At 42.9% G+C, this 12,424-nt stretch overlaps 1 pseudogene; it reads right to left on the reverse strand.

Annotated features, from left to right (window-relative positions):
- Window positions 1–11,087: 11,087 nt before the first annotated feature.
- LOC100481901 overlaps window positions 11,088–12,424 on the reverse strand; it is a 4,505-nt pseudogene continuing 3,168 nt past the window's right edge.

Raw genomic sequence — 12,424 nt, forward strand, 5'->3', positions numbered from 1 at the left:
ATTTTAAATAAAAATTTAATTCTGGATAGGTATCATACAGTGTAATATTAGTTTCAGGTATAGAATTCAGTGATTCATTACTTACATACAACACCCAGTGCTCATCACAGCAGGTACCCGCATTAATCCCCATCACCTATTTAACTGCCCCTCCCACCTACCTCCTCTCCAGCAATCTTCAGTTTGTTCTCTATAGTTAAGAATCTGTTTCTTGGGGGCACCCGGGTGGCTTAGTCGGTTGAGTGTCTGCCTTTGGCTCGGGCCATGATCCCAGTTTCCAGGGATCAAGCCCCATGAGGGGCTCCCTGCTCGGTGTGGAGTCTGCATTTCCCTCTCCCTCTGCGCCTTCCTCCTGCCATGCGTTCTCTCTCTTTATCTCTCTAATAAATAAATAAAATCTTTAAAAAATAATCTGTTTCTTAGTTTGCCTCTTTTTATCCCCCATGTTCATTTGTCTTGTTTCTTTTTTTTTTTTTTTTAGGATTATTTATTTTAGAGAGAGAGAGAGAGAAAGCATGCAAGCACAGGGGAGAGGGGCAGAGGGAGAAGGAGAGAGTGTGTCAAGCAGAGTCTGCACTGAGCTCAGATCCCAAATTGGGCTTGATCCCATGACCCTGAGATCATGACCTGAGCTGAAACCAAGAGTTGGGTGCTTAACTGACTGCGCCACCCGGGCACTGCTTTCTGTTTTGTTTCTTAAATTCCACATATGAATATTTATCTTTCTCTGACTGATTTATTTCACTTAGCATAATACCCTCTACCTCCATCCATGTCATTGCAAATGGCAAGATCTCATTCTTTTTGATGGCTGAGTAATTTTCCATTATAGATACAAATATATGTATATATATACACACACACATATACCATAACTTCTTTATCCATTTATCAGTTGATGGACATTTAGGCTCTTTCTGTAATTTGGCTATTGTTGGTAATGCTGCTATAAACATCAGGGTGCATGTATCCCTTCAAATTAGTGTTTTTGTATCTTTTGGGTAAATACCTAGTAGTGCAATTCCTGGGTCGCAGGGTAGTCCTGTTTTTAACTTTTTGAGGAACTTCCATACTGTTTTCCAGAGTGGCTGGAAGGAAAAAAAGATTTAAAGTGGGTGATCCAAGCTACCTACTGGAGAAACTAGAAAAACAATAGCAAATTAAAATAGAATGAAAGAAATGAAAAATGTAAGAGCAGAAATAAAATAAGTAGAAAATGGATGAAGACTAGAGAAAACTAGTAAAACTAAAAGTGATTTTTGAAAGGATTGATAAAATGATAAATCCTTAGTAAGCCTGAGTTAAAAAATAGAATATATTCATAATGAAAGAGGGGACATTCGGGAATATTATGAATCATTTTACTTAACAAATTCCTTGAAAGGGACATTTGAACAAAGTTGACAGAGGAAGAAATAGAAAATCCAAGTGATAAATATATTAAATCGAGTTTCTTTTTATTTTTATTTATTTATTTATTTTTAAAGATTTTATTTATTTGTTCAACAGAGATAAGAGACGGCCAGCGAGAGAGGGAACACAAGCAGGGGGAGTGGGAGAGGAAGAAGCAGGCTCATAGCGGAAGAGCCTGATGGTGGGGCTCGATCCCACAACGCCGGGATCACGCCCTGAGCCGAAGGCAGACGCTTAACCGCTGTGCCACCCAGGTGCCCCTCAAGTTTCTTTTTAAAACGATTTTTGTTTATTTGAGAGTAGAGAGAGAGAGCACAAACAAGGTGGGGAGAGGCCGAGAGAGGGAGAAGGAGACTCCCTGCCGAGCAGGGAGCCCAATGTGGGGCTCAATCCCAGGAACCTGGGATAATCATCTGAGCCGAAGACAGATGCTTAACTGACTGAGTCACCCAGGCGCCCCTTGAATTTCTAATAAAAGAATTTTCTCACAAAGGAGACTGAAGTCTCAAATGGTTTGACATGTGAATTCCATGAAACATACTTCTAGAAAGCAAAAGAGAATGAAACATTTCCTAACTCATTAGGAAGCCAGTGTAACCTTGATCTAAAACCTAACAAGGAGATTAAAAGAAAATTGTAGACCAATATCCCCTATGATTATAGATGTAAAAACTCTTAATATAAACAAATATTTAATTTATAAAAGTATATATAACCTATAAATTTTACATAATATTGGATTTATCAATCTAATAAAATGCACATATGAAGAACCCACGTCTAACGTTATGCTTAATAATGAATCATAGAATGTTTCTCTTCAAACTTTTGGAACAAAATAAGGACATCTGCCTTTACAGTTCTGTTTCACATTGTTTTGGGAGCTTTGTTAGTTCCATAAATCAAGAGTAGAAAGACAAGTATGCCTTGGAGATCTTGCAGGTTTGATTCCAAGACCACTGCAACAAATTGAATATCACAATAAAGTGAGTCAAATGAAGTTTTTGATTTCCCAGTGCATGTAAAAGTTATGTTTACACTATACTGTAGGCTGTTAAGTGTGCAGTAGCATTATGTGGATAAAACGATGTATATACCTTAAGTCAGAGAAAGATAAATACTATATGATTTTACTCGTATGTAGAATTTAAGAAACAAACAACCAAAGGGAAAAAAAAGAGAAAGGCAAACCACGAAAGAGTCTTAACTATAGAGAACAAACTGAGGGTTACCAGAAGGGAGGTGGGTGGGGCAATGGGTTAAATAGGCGATGGGGATTAAGAAGTATACTTGTTGGATGGCGGAGGAGTAGGGGACACCCTTTTCAGCCGGTCCCCTGAGTTGAGCTGGATAGGTACCAGACCAGCAGGAATATCCACGGAATCAGCCTGAGGACGCAGGAAGATACATCTGGATCTCTACAAATGAACATCTCCAGCGCTGAGTATCCGAGGTACGAAGCGGGGAGCCGTGAAACCGCGCACAGATATCGGAAGCTAAACAGAAGGGGGAGGGAGCCGCCGTGTCAGGGCGCCGGGAAGCGGTAGCCACCTGCAAGGGGGAGCGGACAGACCGCGGACCCGCACACTTGAGACAGCAGGCTGAGAAGGGAGCTCTGGGAGCGCACGCGGGACGGCTGGCGGTTGGCGGGCCACCTGCACGGGGGAGCAGGCAGACTCGCGGACGGCACCCGCGAGACAACAGACTTAGAACGCGAACTCCAGGAGCGCGCGCAGGGCGGCTGGCGGGCCACCTGCACCGGGGAGCGGGCGGACCGCGGACCCGCACTCTGGAAACGGCAGACTGAGTCCGTGAGCCGGGAGCGTGCACCACCAAGCATCTCACGGAGCTCCGGAGCTCCGGTGTGCTCACTGGATCGAGGCTGAGACCGGGAGCTCCGGGAGCGTCCGCGGGGCGGCTGGCGGCTGGAGGGCCACCTGCACGGGGGAGCAGGCGGACTCGCGGTCAGCACCCGTGAGACACCAGACTGAGACGGGGAGCTCCGGGAGCCCGCGCGGGGCGGCTGGCGGCGGGCGGGGTTGGAAACACAAAGGACAGAGACGTGCCGGCCCTGGAAGTGAGGGCTGGGACGCCGGGTGTGGGGCGCACAGCCCGGGATGCTGCAGGGTTGAGCAGCACCAACAGAAACAGAGTTAAAGTGGCCAGAACATCAGTGGAGAACGATCCGCGATCCCTCTGTTCTGAGACAGAGGCTGAATTTCAGCCGCTGCTGCTCTCTCAGAAGAGGCATAGCAAACCGCCAGGGAAAGCCGCCAGAGAACAAAAGCCCGGAAATACCGGCTCACAGGGTGCCCATCCCCATCCCCCCTCGCAAGGGACACAGAGACTCTACCCAAACAGGGTTTTCTGAGTACCTGCAGGCAGGCCCCTCCCCCAGAAGGCAGGCTGAAAAATCAAGAAGCCCACAACCCGGAGCGCCTGAGTGGCGCAGTCACCAAGCACCTGTCTTCGGATTAGGGTGTGATCACAACGCTCCGTAAGGAGTCCTTCATCGGGCTTCTCCACCGGGAACCTGCTTCTTCCTCTCCCACTCCTCTGCTTGGGTTCCCTTTCTTGCTGACTGTCTCTCTCTCTCTCAAATAAATAAATAAACTCTTTAAGGAAGAAGCCCACATCCCTAAGATCTCTATAAAACAAGGGCGCACGGCCTGGGTCCCAGTCAACACTTGGGCTCTGGACAACCCTGCAATCTCTCTTCATCAGAATGACGAGAAGGAGAAGTCCCCCCCAGCAAAGAAAAGATAATGAGTCTGTGGCCTCTGCCACAGAATTGGCCTCGGCCACAGAATTAATACATATGGATGTATCCCAATTATCAGAAATGGAATTCAGAGCAACAATGGTCAAGATGATGAGTAAACTTGAAAAAAGCATCAGAGAAAGCGTTGCTGAGAATATAGAATCCCTAAGGGCAGAAATGAGAGCGAATCTGACAGAAATTAAAAATTCTATGGGCCAAATACAGTCAAAACTAGAGGCTCTGACGGCCAGGGTCACCGAGGCAGAGGAACGCGTTAGCGAATTGGAGGATGGGTTAGTAGAAGAAAAAACGAAAATAGAAGCTGGTCTTAAAAAAATCCACGCCCACGAATGTAGATTACGGGAGATTACTGACTCTATGAAACGATCCAATGTCAGAATCATCGGCATCCCTGAAGGGGTGGAGAAAAACAGAGGTCTAGAAGAGATATTTGAACAAATTGTAGCTGAAAACTTCCCTAATCTAGCAAGGGAAACAAGCATTCGTGTCCAAGAGGCAGAGAGGACCCCATCCAAGCTCAACCAGGACAAACCTACGCCACGGCATGTCATAGTGCAATTCGCAAATATTAGATCCAAGGATACAGTATTGAAAGCGGCCAGGGCAAAGAAATTTCTCACGTACCAAGGCAAAGGTATCAGGATTACGTCAGACCTGTCTACAGAGACCTGGAATGAGAGAAAGGCTTGGGGGGGCATTTTTAAAGCTCTTTCAGAGAAAAACATGCAGCCAAGGATCCTTTATCCAGCAAAGCTGTCATTCAGAATTGATGGAGAAATAAAGACGTTCCAAAATCGCCAATCATTAACCAATTTCGTAACCACGAAACCAGCCCTACAGGAGATATTAAGGGGGGCTCTATAAAGGTAAAAAGGCCCCAAGAGTGATACAGAGCAGCAAGTCACAACCGATACAAAGACTTTAAAGAGAAATGGCATCATTAAAATCATATCTGTCAATAATCTCTATCAATCTAAATGGCTTAAACTCTCCCATAAAACGCCACAGGGTTGCAGATTGGATAAAAAGACATGACCCATCCATTTGCTGTCTACAAGAGACTCATTTTGAACCCAAAGATGCATTCAGACTTAGAGTAAGGGGATGGAGTACCATCTTCCACGCAAATGGACCTCAAAAGAAAGCTGGAGTAGCAATTCTCATATCAGATAGACTGGATTTTAAACTAGAGGCCATAGAGAGAGATACAGAAGGGCACTATATTATTCTTAAAGGAAGTATTCAACAAGTGGATATGACAATTATTAATATATATGCCCCCAACAGGGGAGCAGCAAGATACACAAGCCAACTCTTAACCAAAATAAAGAGACATATAGATAAGAACACAGTAATAGTAGGGGACCTCAACACCCCACTATCAGAAATAGACAGAACACCCTGGCAAAAACTAAGCAAAGAATCAAAGGCTTTGAATGCCATACTCGACGAGTTGGACCTCATAGATATATATAGAACACTACACCCCAGAACCAAAGAATACTCATTCTATTCAAATGCCCATGGAACATTCTCAAGAATAGATCATGCTCTGGGACACAAAACAGGTCTCAGCCAATACCAAAAGATTGAAATTATCCCCTGCATATTCTCAGACCACAACGCTCTGAAATTGGAACTCAACCACAAGGAAAAACCTGGAAGAAACTCAAACACTTGGAGGCTAAGAACCATCCTGCTCAAGAATGACTCGATAAACCAGGAAATCAAAAAACAAATTAAACAATTTATGGAGACCAACGAGAATGAATACACAACGGTCCAAAACCTATGGGATACTGCAAAGGCAGTCCTAAGGGGGAAATACATAGCCATCCAAGCCTCACTCAAAAGAATAGAAAAATCTAAAATGCAGTTTCTATATTCTCACCTCAAGAAACTGGAACAGCAACAGAGGGACAGGCCTAACCCACTGACAAGGAAGGAGTTGACCAAGATTAGAGCAGAAATCAATGAATTAGAGACCAGAACCACAGTAGAGCAGATCAACAGGACTAGAAGCTGGTTCTTTGAGAGAATCCATAAAATTGATAGACCACTGGCAAAACTTGTCCAAAAACAAAGAGAAAGGACTGAGATTATTAAAATTATGACTGAAAAGGGAGAGGTCACGACCAGCACCATTGAAATTGCAAGGATTATTAGAAACTTTTATCAACAGCTATATGCCAAAAAACTAAACAATCTGGAAGAGATGGAGGCCTTCCTGGAAACCTATAAACTACCAAGACTGAAACAGGAAGAAATAGATTTCTTAAATAGGCCAATTAACTATGAAGAAATTGAGTCAGTGATAAACAACCTTCCAAATAATAAAACTCCAGGCCCAGACGGTTTTCCTGGGGAATTCTACCAAACATTCAAAGAAGAAATAATACCTATTCTCCTAAAGCTATTTCAAAAAATAGAAACAGAAGGAAAGCTACCAAACTCATTCTATGAGGCTAATATTACCTTGATCCCCAAACCAGGCAAAGACCCCCTCAAAAAGGAGAATTACAGACCGATTTCTCTAATGAATATGGATGCCAAAATCCTCAACAAGATCCTTGCTAATAGAATCCAACAGTACATTAAAAGGATTATCCATCATGACCAAGTGGGATTCATACCTGGGATGCAAGCATGGTTCAACACTCGCAAATCAATCAATGTGATACATCATATCAACAAGAAAAGACTCAAGAACCATATGATCCTCTCAATTGATGCAGAAAAAGCATTTGACAAAATACAGCATCCTTTCCTGATTAAAACCCTTCAGAGTGTAGGAATAGAGGGTACATTTCTCAATCTCATAAAAGCCATCTATGAAAAGCCTACTGCAAGCATTATTCTCAATGGGGAAAAGCTGGAAGCCTTTCCCTTAAGATCAGGAACACGACAAGGATGCCCACTCTCGCCACTATTATTCAACATAGTACTAGAAGTCCTTGCAACAGCAATCAGAAGACAAAAAGGGATCAAAGGTATCCAAATCGGCAAAGAAGAAGTCAAACTGTCTCTCTTTGCAGATGACATGATACTCTATATGGAAAACCCAAAGGAATCCACTCCCAAACTATTAGAAGTTATAGAACAATTCAGTAAGGTGGCAGGATACAAAATCAATGCCCAGAAATCAGTTGCATTTCTATACACGAATAACGAGACTGAAGAAAGAGAAATTAGGGAATCCATCCCATTTACAATAACACCAAAAACCATGCGTTACCTTGGAATTAACTTAACCAGAGACGTAAAGGACCTATATGCTAGAAACTATAGATCACTTTTGAAAGATATTGAGGAAGACATAAAAAGATGGAAAAATATTCCATGCTCATGGATTGGAAGAATTAACATAGTTAAAATGTCCATACTACCCAGAGCAATCTACACTTTCAATGCTATCCCGATCAAAATACCGAGGACATTTTTCAAAGAACTGGAACAAATAGTCCTTAAATTTGTATGGAACCAGAAAAGGCCCCGAATCTCCAAGGAACTGTTGAAAAGGAAAAACAAAGCTGGGGGCATCACAATGCCGGATTTCGAGCTGTACTACAAAGCTGTGATCACAAAGACAGCATGGTACTGGCACAAAAACAGACACATCGACCAATGGAACAGAATAGAGAACCCAGAAATGGACCCTCGGCTCTTTGGGCAACTAATCTTTGATAAAGCAGGAAAAAACATCCGGTGGAAAAAAGACAGTCTCTTCAATAAATGGTGCTGGGAAAATTGGACAGCTACATGCAAAAGAATGAAACTTGACCACTCTCTCACACCATACACAAAAATAAACTCCAAATGGATGAAAGACCTCAATGTGAGACAGGAATCCATCAAAATTCTAGAGGAGAACATAGGCAACAACTTCTATGACATCGGCCAGAGCAACCTTTTTCACGACACATCTCCAAAGGCAAGAGAAATAAAAGATAAAATGAACTTATGGGACTTTATCAGGATAAAGAGCTTCTGCACAGCCAAGGAAACAGTCAAAAAAACTAAGAGACAGCCCACGGAATGGGAGAATATATTTGCAAAGGACACCACAGATAAAGGACTGGTATCCAAGATCTACAAAGAACTTCTCAAACTCAATACACGAGAAACAAATAAACAAATCATAAAATGGGCAGAAGATATGAACAGACACTTTTCCAATGAAGACATACAAATGGCTAACAGACACATGAAAAAATGTTCAAAATCATTAGCCATCAGGGAAATTCAAATCAAAACCACACTGAGATACCACCTTACGCCAGTTAGAATGGCAAAGATAGACAAGGCAAGAAACAACAATTGTTGGAGAGGATGTGGAGAAAGGGGATCCCTCCTACATTGTTGGTGGGAATGCAAGTTGGTACAGCCACTCTGGAAAACAGTGTGGAGGTCCCTTAAAAAGTTAAAAATTGAACTACCCTATGACCCAGCCATTGCACTACTGGGTGTTTACCCCAAAGATACAGACGTAGTAAAGAGAAGGGCCATATGCACCCCAATGTTCATAGCTGCATTGTCCACAATAGCCAAATCATGGAAGGAGCCGAGATGCCCTTCAACAGATGACTGGATTAAGAAGCTGTGGTCCATATATACAATGGAATATTACTCAGCTATCAGAAAGAACGAATTCTCAACATTTGCTGCAACATGGACGGCACTGGAGGAGATAATGCTAAGTGAAATAAGTCAAGCAGAGAAAGACAATTATCATATGATTTCTCTCATCTATGGAACATAAGAACTAGGAGGATCGGTAGGGGAAGAAAGGGATAAAGAAAAGGGGGGTAATCAGAGGGGGGAATGAAACATGAGAGACTATGGACTGTGAGAGGCAAACTGAGGACTTCAGAGGGGAGGGGGTGGGGGAAGGGGATAGCCTGGTGATGGGTAGTAGGGAGGGCATGTATTGCATGGTGCACTGGGTGTTATACGCAACTAATGAAGCATCAAACTCCATCGGAATCTGGGGATGTACTGTATGGTGATTAACACAATATAATAAAATAAAATTAAGAAAAAAAAAAGAAATATTTGTTGTGGGGCACCTGGGTGGCTTAGTCGTTAAGTGTCTGCGTTCAGCTCAGGGCCTGATCCCAGGGTCCTGGAATTGAGCCCCGCGTCGGGCTCCTCTGCTGGGAGCCTGCTTCTTCCTCTCCCACTCCCCCTGCTTGTGTTCCCTCTCTCGCTGGGTGTCTCTCTCTCTGTCCAATAAATAAAAAAAATAAAAAATCTTAGGAAAAAGAAGTATACTTGTGATGGCCACCTGGTGTTGTATGGAGGTTTTGAACCACTATATTATACACCTGAAACTAACATTATACTGTATGTTAACTAACTGAAATTGTAATAAAAACTTAAAAGAAGAGTATTTAGAGTCCCCTCTCCCAAAAAATACTTTCTTGCTAAAAAAAGCTAACTGTCAGGGCGCCTGGGTGGCTCAGTTGGTTGAGTGTCCAACTCTTCATTTTGGCTCAGATCATGATCTCAGGGTCATAAGATTGAGCCCTGTGTTGGGCTCTGTGCTCAGCGGGGAGTCTGCTTGAGATTCTCGCTCGCTCTCTCCTTCTCCCTTTTCCCCCTGCCCCCTGCTCGTTCTCTCTCTCTCAAATAAATCTTTAAAAATGCTATAATCTGAGATTTCATCAAGTTACAGTATTTTTGGTGGTGGAGGGTTTTGTCTTGTTAACAGCTTCTGGCTGAGTAGGGTGGTGGTTGCTGAAGGTTGGGGTGGCCGTGGCAATTTCTTTAAATAACACGAGAGACTATGGACTCTGGGAAACAAACTGAGGGCTTCAGAGGGGAGGGGGGTGGGGGAATGGGATAGGCTGGTGATGGGTAATAAGGAGGGTACGTATTGCATGGTGCACTGGGTGTCATATGCAAGTAATGAATCATGGAACTTTACATCAAAAACTGGGATGTACTGTATGGTGACTAACATAATATAATAAAAAAACATTAAAATAAAAAATATTATTAAAAAAATAAATAACACAACAGTGAAGTTTGCCTCATCGATTGACTCTTCCTTTTACAATGATTTTCTCTGTAGCATGTGATGCTGTTTGATAGCATTTTAACCACAGTAGAACTTCTTCCAAAATTGGAGTCAGTCCTCTTAAATCCTACTGCTGCTTTATCAGTTAAGTTGATGTAATATTCTAAATCCTTCATTGTCGTTTCAACAGTCTTCACAGCATTGTCACCAGGAGTAGATTCCATTTCAAGAAACCAGTTTCTTTGTTCATCCATAAGAAGAAACTCCTTATCTGTTCCAAGTGTTATCATGAAATTGCAGCAATTCAATCACATTTTCAGGCTTTAACTACTAATTCTGGTTCTCTTGCTATTTATACCACCTCTGTTGTTACTTCCTCCATGAAAGTAATGAATCCTTGAAAGTCATCCGTGAGGGTTGAAATCAGCTGCTTCCAAACTCCTGTTCATATTGATATTTTGACCTCTTCCGTTGTGAATCCTTTTCAGAAAGTTTTCAATTTACTGTGTCCAGATAAAGAAGTCACTATGGGGGCACCTGGGTGGCACAGCGGTTAAGCGTCTGCCTTCGGCTCAGGGCGTGATCCCGGTGTTATGGGATCGAGCCCCACGTCAGGCTCCTCTGCTATGAGCCTGCTTCTTCCTCTCCCACTCCCCCTGCTTGTGTTCCCTCTCTCGCTGGCTGTCTCTATCTCTGTCGAATAAATAAATAAATAAATAAATCTTTAAAAAAAAAGTCGTCACTATGTATGGCAGCTATGACCTTATAAAATGTATTTCTTTTTTTTTTTGCCTCAAAAAGTGACATTTATTCAAAGAAAAAAAATGACACGTCCATCCCTTGGCTTGCTTCCCTCCCCATTCCTTGTCCTCTTCAGCCCTGGGTAGGACGAGGTAGCAGGATAGCTCCTCTGATGAGGTCAACAACATTGATGGGCATCTCCTCAGTTGGAGGTGTTGTAGATGGTCTCGATGTTTCAAAGAGGCCACTTGTCTTCTTCTGTCACTATGTTAATAGCCACACTCTTATGGCAAAATTGTCCACCATGACTGATTCTGTGGATGTAGTTTTCCCTGTTGGTGGGAAGGTCATAATTGATGACGAAAGAAACCTGCTGCACATCAATGCCTCTGGCCAGCAAGTCAGTGGTAATCAGTATTCTGCTAGAGCCAGAGTGATTCCTTCGTGATAACATCTTATTCCTTTGTCCATATCTCCATGCATGGTGGACATGGTGAAGTCTTGGGGCTACATCTTTTCAGTGAGCCAATCAACCTTCCTTTGGGTGTTGATGAATATGACTACCTTCATGATCAGAGTTTCATACAAGTCACACAGTGTGTCCATCTTCCACTCCTCTTGTTCCACATTCATGTAGGACTGGTGGCTACCCTCCAGTGTCCAGAATCCAAATGATACCACTCATGAACTTCTTGGTCACCTCAAGCATTTTGGAAGGAATTATAGCTCACAGCAAAACCACCTGGGTGTTGCTACTGAGCTTTTGGAATATGTCATAGATATGGTCCTTGAATCTGTGGCTTAACATTTCATCAACTTGTCTAGTACCAACATCTTGATGTCTTTGGGAGATAGGTATCTCTGATTAAGTATGTCAGATACATGACCTGGGGTACCCATGATGATATGGGGAGCTTCCATCTGCAGCTTCTGCACCTTAACATGTACATTGGTCACCTGAATGCAGGCATGGCAGAAGGCACCCATGTAATCTCCTAACGCCATGACTATTTTCTGTATCTGATGAGCCAACTCTCTAGTTAGTGCCAGGACCAAAGCCAATGTAGACTTTAGATCCAACTCAATCTCTTGCAGGATCTATATGGCAAAAGTGGCTGTTTTTCCAGTCCCAGATAGGGCTTGAGCAATCACATCAAAACCCTGATGCAAGGAGTTATGGCTTGCTGCTGGATGGCAGAAGTTCTTCTCAAAACCATGGGCATAGAGGCCATGGAGAAGGGACTCAGGTTCACATAATCAAAGCTGTCAACAGTTTCATTCCAGTTATTCTCAATGACACTTTTGGGCTCCATCTCACTGGGGCCATTGTGTCTGGATCAGGAATCTTGACCTGGCAGATATGATCCTTAGAAATTAGACAAAATGTATTACTTTTCTTTTTTTTTTAATGATTTTTTAATATATTATGTTAGTCACCATACAGTACATCCCCGGATTCCGATGTAAAA

The sequence above is a fragment of the Ailuropoda melanoleuca genome, chromosome 4 (genome assembly GCF_002007445.2).
Source record: "Ailuropoda melanoleuca isolate Jingjing chromosome 4, ASM200744v2, whole genome shotgun sequence".
NCBI classification, from domain to species: Eukaryota; Metazoa; Chordata; class Mammalia; order Carnivora; family Ursidae; genus Ailuropoda; species Ailuropoda melanoleuca.